The following is a 7,466-nucleotide window of genomic DNA, read 5'->3' as shown; positions in this document are numbered from 1 at the left end:
TGGTGTGGTGTGGTGTGGTGTGGTGTGGTGTGGTGTGGTGTGGTGTGGTGTGGTGTGGTGTGGTGTGGTGTGGTGTGTTGTGGTGTGTGTGTGTGTGTGTGTGTGCACACGTTTTTTTAAATTTAAGTTTAGCTATCTTTCCCTGAAATGCATGCACAGATGAATACAGAATTAATTAGTTTCTGTGACAGAAGGAGACCACTAAGACTGTTACAAAGCTACAATGTGTAAGAATTTCTCCCTTCTACCGTTGAGATCACGTATCGCAATCAACTGTCTCTCGCCACACAGTTCAAAGTATGTATTGCAGCTTTGGTAGCCTTCACGCTTCAAAAAGCGAAAGTGTACAAAAAGCCGTCTATCACCGTGGTTGTTGGGAGTGCATGTCACAGAGTGGCGTGGATGCGTGCTTTACACCGTGCCACCCCCGACAGAAAGGAGAGAGAAAGGAAAAGAGACTAGAGCTTTCCAGAAATAAAATAAAAATTTAAAAACGATTAGAAATAGCATATGTTAGCCATGATTTTAACACAAATTAAAACTAGTGGCTGAATTTGAAATAAAACCAAACAAATGAATAAAAAGGGAACAGCTCTTTTGATTTGAAACGAGGGCAAATCATCTGACAGCCGAGCTGGAGGACGCATTGGTTGAACTGTCGAGCGAGCGAACCTTGAAGACAGCGTGTAATTCTAAGACGCTGGCTGAGTTTTGGATTTCAGTTGAAAGGGAATACCCACAGCTATCCCGGGCGGCTTTGGATGTGCTGATGCCATTTGGCACTACCTACTTGTGCAAAAAGACTTTCTCGGCACTGATGAACCTTAAAAATAAATACAGATCTCGATTGAATGTGAAGGATGATCTCCGAGTAGCGGTCTCCAACATTAAACCAAGATTGGACTTGCGCGCAATCTTTATATACGTTTACAGTGGGGGGGTTGCGAGTCACTTGCACCGTTACTTTTGGGGTCGTGGGCTGAACGTTTTGGGTACCCCTGGCCTAGATGACCAGTCCATACACTGTAGTTACTATCGAACCTACTCGTCTTCAGAAAATGCAAACAACTTGTTCGTTAGTGAAACAACTAACCTTAAATTAGAGGCAATAAAAGACCACGAGTCAAGTCTCATGTCAAGTGCCCTGCCATACAGCTGGCAAAGATGGGACCCCAGGAGCAGAGTGGCAATAAAGGCAAAACATCACATTTTTCACATCACTTTTTATTTGCTTTTATTAATAAAATATGTATTAATAATACAAAATGTACTGAAGCAATACAAAATATGCTCGCGCACTTTCTTTTAGTTTTCAAATTTATAAATTCTGAACAAAGTGTCAAGTGGTAAAAAATATACCCATTAACAGCAGCTGTGAGTCAAAAATGTGAAAGGCGAAGCAGTCTAGCCTGTATGTCCCTTACCGGCTAACGTATTTCAGGATGGCGCATGACTATGGAGAGTCTATCACAGTTCATGCAAGCAATGTAAAATTTCAAGGCAATAGGAATGCTTGAAATTGATGGTGGAATAAAAAAGGTTTGTGTACAGGCAACACAGATTTTAATAAGGAACAACTACAAACGTTACACAATGTAGCTTTAAGAGTCGTACATTGAAACTTAATGTAACTTAAGATAGATTGTGATCAATGACTACTTTCTGGAAAACAGATTTCATCCTGTGATGCTCAACAGCACTAATTAATGTGCCACTCCCCTGGAAGCCACTCAGTATTGACCTAATCCTGTTTATAGCACCACACAAGTGAAACATTTTCCTTAGGTTGTTTGACCACATGGAACACTGACAAACTCCATAAAGTCTATGATTTTGAATACTGAATATTCACTTCAAATCAAAACATTGCAGTGTCATGTTTCATTATTAAGAAATGATGCCATAGAACATTTTATTTTGTTAAGAAACACATAATCGTTAAGGAAACAATAATCCCCAGTTCCTGATTTATTAAATGTGTTATTTGTGTGATCAAAGCATGCACATCAATATCTTTTGTGAAACATCCTTTTTTCTGTGTGACAAATTTCCAAATACTGGCTTGGCTCAGAGCGCCATTATTTTGGTTACTCCTAATGGCCCACGAGACAAACTCTCCTCGACTCCCGAATAAAGATCAGAAATTACAAGCTAAGAATGAAGACATTTAAGAGGAAGATGTACAAGTAAGACCAAATTTCCAACTCTTTTTGTCTGTTTTTAGTTTGTGTTGTAGTTACATTTAATAATGTATTACTGTAAAAGCCATAGGATAATGTTGCACTCTCAAACTTGCTACACCAGTTTAGATTATTATGGGATAAGCTGTCTCATCTCTAACTAGTGTCCACAAGATTATCTGACTTGGGTTTATTTTTGCATATCTGAAGGATGGACTTTCTTTTACCGACACTTTCTAGGACTTTACTCTTTCAAAGTTTTGTGAATGTATTTATTTTTTTCCAAACAACATGATATATGGTATCTCAGATGAACATTGGAAAGCTGCAAATACCAAACGTCTTCACATTTAAAAATAAAGATGGAGCGCACAGTATCTGCCCTATGTCCTATATTCGTGAGTGCATGTGTAAAAGTGTGTGGTTAGGTTTTCTCTCTTTTTGGTCTCTTACAAAATGCTTAACGGTGTCTATTTTGGTTTAATCTGTCTTTGACTAACAAAATATTCACTTGACTGTCACAAGATTTATCAGTATCTGTAAGAGCCTTTCCACTGCTACTTCACACACTTTGGTTATCAATTTTCCACAGTATTGCAGTTATGATGTGTGACATTTTTTTGCACTGCATTGATCCCCTAAGATTTCAATTAGGGCTTGCCCCTTCCTAGTGGGAGGTGACAAAGTAGTGTCAACAACTGTCTCTCGAGTAGAGAATCGTGGCCCTGCTCAAGGACACTTTGACTGGATGTTTCTGTCAGTGGCCCTTGAAACTGGATGTATAACTAAAGGACGGTCTAACTGTTTTCTTATCCACCCTGCTTCCTAGTCCTTATAGATGAAAACTATTGTATATTAGATACATTTGTGTTCAGAATAATAGCAGTGTGTTTAAAAAAAAAAGTGAAGAATGCTCAAACCCCCTTACAATAGCAATTAATTCCATAATATCAATGCATTGGAAACACTGCACATTCAATTCAAAATCAAAACATGACCAAAGTCGATCAAGTTTGTGTCATGCCTTGACAGAAAGCGAAAAAAGGAATATTATGCTGTTAAAAAAAAACTGTATTTTCGTTTTTCAATACAAACCTCAAAAAGTTACTGTATAAACTGAAAAATGTCTCATGTGTTTGCTTTACTTTAAATCACTGCACTAATATTTAGTTTCATAACCATTATTTCTGAGAACTGCTTCACATCTGTTTTGCATGGAGTCAACCAACTTCTGTTACCTGGGAACAGGTATTCCAGCCCAAGATGATTGAACTACATTCCACAATTCCTCCGCATTACTGGGTTTTGCCTCAGAAAGAACATTTTTGATGTCACCCCACAAGTGTTCCTGGGATTGCGGTCCTATGGATTGGGCTAGGCACTCCATCACATTAATCTTCGTCATCTGGAACCAAGACTTTGCTCGCTTACTGGTGTGTTTTGGGTCATTGTCTTGTTGAAAGACCGATTTCAAAAGGCATTTTCTCTGCAGCATAATGCAACATAACCTTCAAGTATTTTGATGTATTGAAACTGATCCATGATCCCTGGTATGCAATAAATAGGCCCAACAACACATTATGAGAAACATCCCCGTAACATGATTTTTGCACCACCATGCTTTACTGTCTTCACAGTGTACTGTGGCTTGAATCCAGCGCATGGGCGTTGTCGGACAAACTGTCTGCGGCCCCTAGACCCAAAAAGAACAATTTTGCTCTCATCAGTCCACAGAATGTTGTGCCATTTCTCCTTTGGCCAGTCCGTGTGTCCTTTTACCAAATTTCAGCCTATTCACTACGTCTTTTTTTCAGCAATGGGACTTTGCGGAGGCTTCTAGCTGATAGCCTTGCTTCACATAGCCTTCTTCTGATCGTAACAGACTCACAGGTAACCTTAAGTCGTCTTTGATTTTCCTGGAGCTGATCATTGGCTGAGCCTTTGCCGTTTTGGCTATTCTTCCATCCATTTGAATGGTAGTTGACCAGTGTTTTTTTTCTCCCACGTTGTTCAGGCTTTGGATGCCATTTCAAGACATTTGAAATCATTTTGGCTGAGCATACTATATTTTTCTGCACTTCTTTATATGTTTTTCCCTGTCCAATCCACTTTTTAATCAAAGTCCACTGTTCCTCGGAGCAGTGTCTGTAACGACCCAGTATTTCAGTGGGAAATGCACTGTAACCAGTATGCACACCATCTGCTTCCTTCCTTTCTTAAATATGGGCCATAATCCATAGTCCACCTTTTTTTTCAAAAAAAGTGAAAACAAGGGGGGTGTTCTAAAGACAGACTGTTACCTGTAAAACAGGGATGCTCTGAAAACACCCCCATTAGCAAAAAGTGCTTTCTGCCCATAGACCTAGCGGTCTATGCTTCCACCTGATAAAATAACACAGCAAAAAATTGACCAATCTGAATTTTGGTCGAACAGAACGTATCGACCAATAAGTCGACTGGGAGATTACAGCCCTATTAATTTCTCTGGCTTCAGACCTAACAGCCCAAGGTGTTTTAGAGTTCCTTTGGCAACAAATGACAGCTGCCACTAGCATAGCTTTAGCTAAGCAGTCCGACAAATAATCACTTGTATAAATACAATTTGGCACATCTAAACAACAAGCAATTACCATCAACAGTCATACCCCTTAGGACCTTAGCAAAAGTTAGAACACAACTGTTCTGTCCGGATTAGAAAAACATAAGCAGAAATCTCAGTGGAACTACGTTGGCACAAGGTAATAAATAAAGGCCATTTCTGCTTCAGCGTTGTCCTTAACGGTAACATTACTAATTAACCAAAGCCCAATAGTAGATTAAATGCCACAGACTGACTAAGTACATTAATTAAACACAAGTAAAAGTGGAAATCCAACTGGATTTGTAACTGCGGGTGGGGCGTCATCTGGTAGGAATCCATAGGATCATAGGCTAGCTAACTTTACTGATGTCTGAGGCAACGCCGGTATTGCAAACCTGTTTGATGGATCCAAACGATAGTACGACCAATCTCATAAAAAAAGTAATGCTTTAATTGCAGTTATACAAAATAACCGTGAATATGTAAAAAAATAAATTAAAAATAAAACTGTTAGACAATCAAATAATTGTCACAGGCCTACTTTCCATCTTTACTTCTCATTAGGATAATATATATATATATATATATATATATATATATATATATATATATATATATATATATATATATATATATATATATATATATATATATATATATGTCTATGCTCTGAGTGCAATTTCATTTTTGATGGCTTATTACATTATGTCTACACTACTCATTTTGGCCTCATTTAAAAAACATACTCGTTTATCTGAAGTTTGACTGACAAAGAATATATATTGATTTTTAATTTTTTTTTCCACACTTGGAAATACCTAAACTACTATGTAAGGGTAAAATGTTTTTAAATAAAATTATATCCACATGCAACTATTCAGAATGTTTAAATTACGTTCAGTGCAAGTATAGAATGTGGAGACCGCATCGACATTTATACTATCTATCCATCACTGACATTTTGGAACCTTAATGAAATTATGTGTTTCCCAATCTGAACCATCCTTCTGGACATTAACTGCCTTGACAAAATTATTTCCTTAGTTTTAACTGAGTTATCCATCTAATCTTTCAACGTGTTTTAACCATATATTAGCTGCTATGAGTGGATACATTAAAATTGAAAAACCCTTCCAGTGTTCATTCTGCAAAAAATGTTCAATATGAATGTTCTACGTAATGCTGTATGTAGACGGAAAATATATTCACATGTCCCTTCGAGATGTATTCTGTTGGAAATGGAAGAATATAAATATAAAATGTGGTAGATAAGGTTGGTGTTTTCATACACTTGCCTCTCTTTCTTCTTGTCTCTTTGACATCACAGTAGTGTCAAAACCAGCTGCATCATTTAGCCACATTAACAGCGATGTAATAAGGGCTTAGACTGCCTAACACAATTACTGTTCAAATTATTCTCAAAGTGCTTGGTGTGTGAATATGGTCTGATCTTCCACAGAAACGTGCAGAGGTTCTGGAAGTGCATAACATCTTAAAGTAACTCAGCCTCTTCAGGGGATAGAGACTTAACAAGCTTTACGCCTTTGAGTTGCCTGGAGACAGTGGCAGGGTTATAAAGCATTAAGGAAGGAAACCATGTCCCCCTGAACACAAGACAAAAAACAAAAGAAGCTGCAGAGGTTCTGACTAAGCTGTGGGCGGTGGCTCTCGATGCTACAGGGCTGATGACAACAAACGGTGAAGGACGCTAAAGAAGAGCTACGATTCAGGATCAATACAGTCAAAATAATTGACAATCACTAAGGTAGTGACATTTAGACAATGGCCTATTTAATGCCAGATCCAGATATTAAGCTTTAGGAAACAATTCCTATAAGATACTACTGTTCAAGTCAGAGATTTATAAGTGACATTTCAAATTGCCATGCTACTGTGCAGACAATTTCCTTACTTAATTATACAGTGAATTACTGCAGTGTTTAATATGTGGTGTTAAGCACTCTAAAGAGGTATATTTCTATTACTAATCTTTTTCATTCTTTTTCTGCTTCCGTCTTCCCCTTTATTTCTCCTAACAAAAACTCTAAAACGTGACAGTTTTGTTGATGGGATTGGAGGATTTTGTTCCGCCCTACAGGCAAAATGGTCTGTGGTTTAGCAACCTTCTTCTTTCTTACCTTCCCTCTAATGATAACCTGGAAAGCCTTTGGTTGAAAGTCAAATCTTCATTTGCCTCCTCTTAATTGTCTGTACTTGTTACTCGGGGAAGCCAGTAAAGAATAATTTAATCTCGGGCATGAGGAACCTTACATTTTACATCCTTTTTAGCCATGCCCGCGGCATCGCTCTGGGCACGGCAACGTTGGTCAATTAGTGCACTATTTTTGATCCAACTATCTGATAGATTGCCATGACGTTTTAGACAGACATTTATGATCCATAGAAGATGAATCAAAATTTCCCTGGGGATCCCCTGGCGTGGCTTCTAGCGCCACCATGAGGTTGAGATTTCTGGTTTCCGTGAAATAGCTCAGTGCCTAATAGATGGATTGCCTTGGAATTTGGTACAGACATTCATGTCTTCCCTCAGGATGATTGGTAAGAACTTTGATATATGACTTTCTGTTTAGTGCCATAACCAGGTGAAAATTACAATTTGTCCGCATTTTCATTTATAACCATATGTAGGACTACTTTATTCTCATCAGCCTGTGCTGTATGAACTTAATAAAACATACGTCAAA

At 38.1% G+C, this 7,466-nt stretch overlaps 1 long non-coding RNA gene across 1 annotated transcript in view; it reads left to right on the top strand.

The window, feature by feature from the left end:
* The window catches only part of LOC117954866, a 9,590-nt gene extending 2,979 nt beyond the window's left edge, over window positions 1–6,611 (top strand). Inside the window, exon 3 of the long non-coding RNA XR_004658910.1 lies at window positions 6,600–6,611. This is a non-coding gene — a long non-coding RNA (uncharacterized LOC117954866). The remainder of the gene's footprint in view (window positions 1–6,599) is intronic.
* Window positions 6,612–7,466: the final 855 nt, after the last annotated feature.

The sequence above is a fragment of the Etheostoma cragini genome, chromosome 12 (genome assembly GCF_013103735.1).
Source record: "Etheostoma cragini isolate CJK2018 chromosome 12, CSU_Ecrag_1.0, whole genome shotgun sequence".
NCBI lineage: Eukaryota > Metazoa > Chordata > Actinopteri > Perciformes > Percidae > Etheostoma > Etheostoma cragini.
Note: the sequence above shows the minus strand (reverse complement) of the source record. Positions and strands in the feature narration are given on the sequence as shown.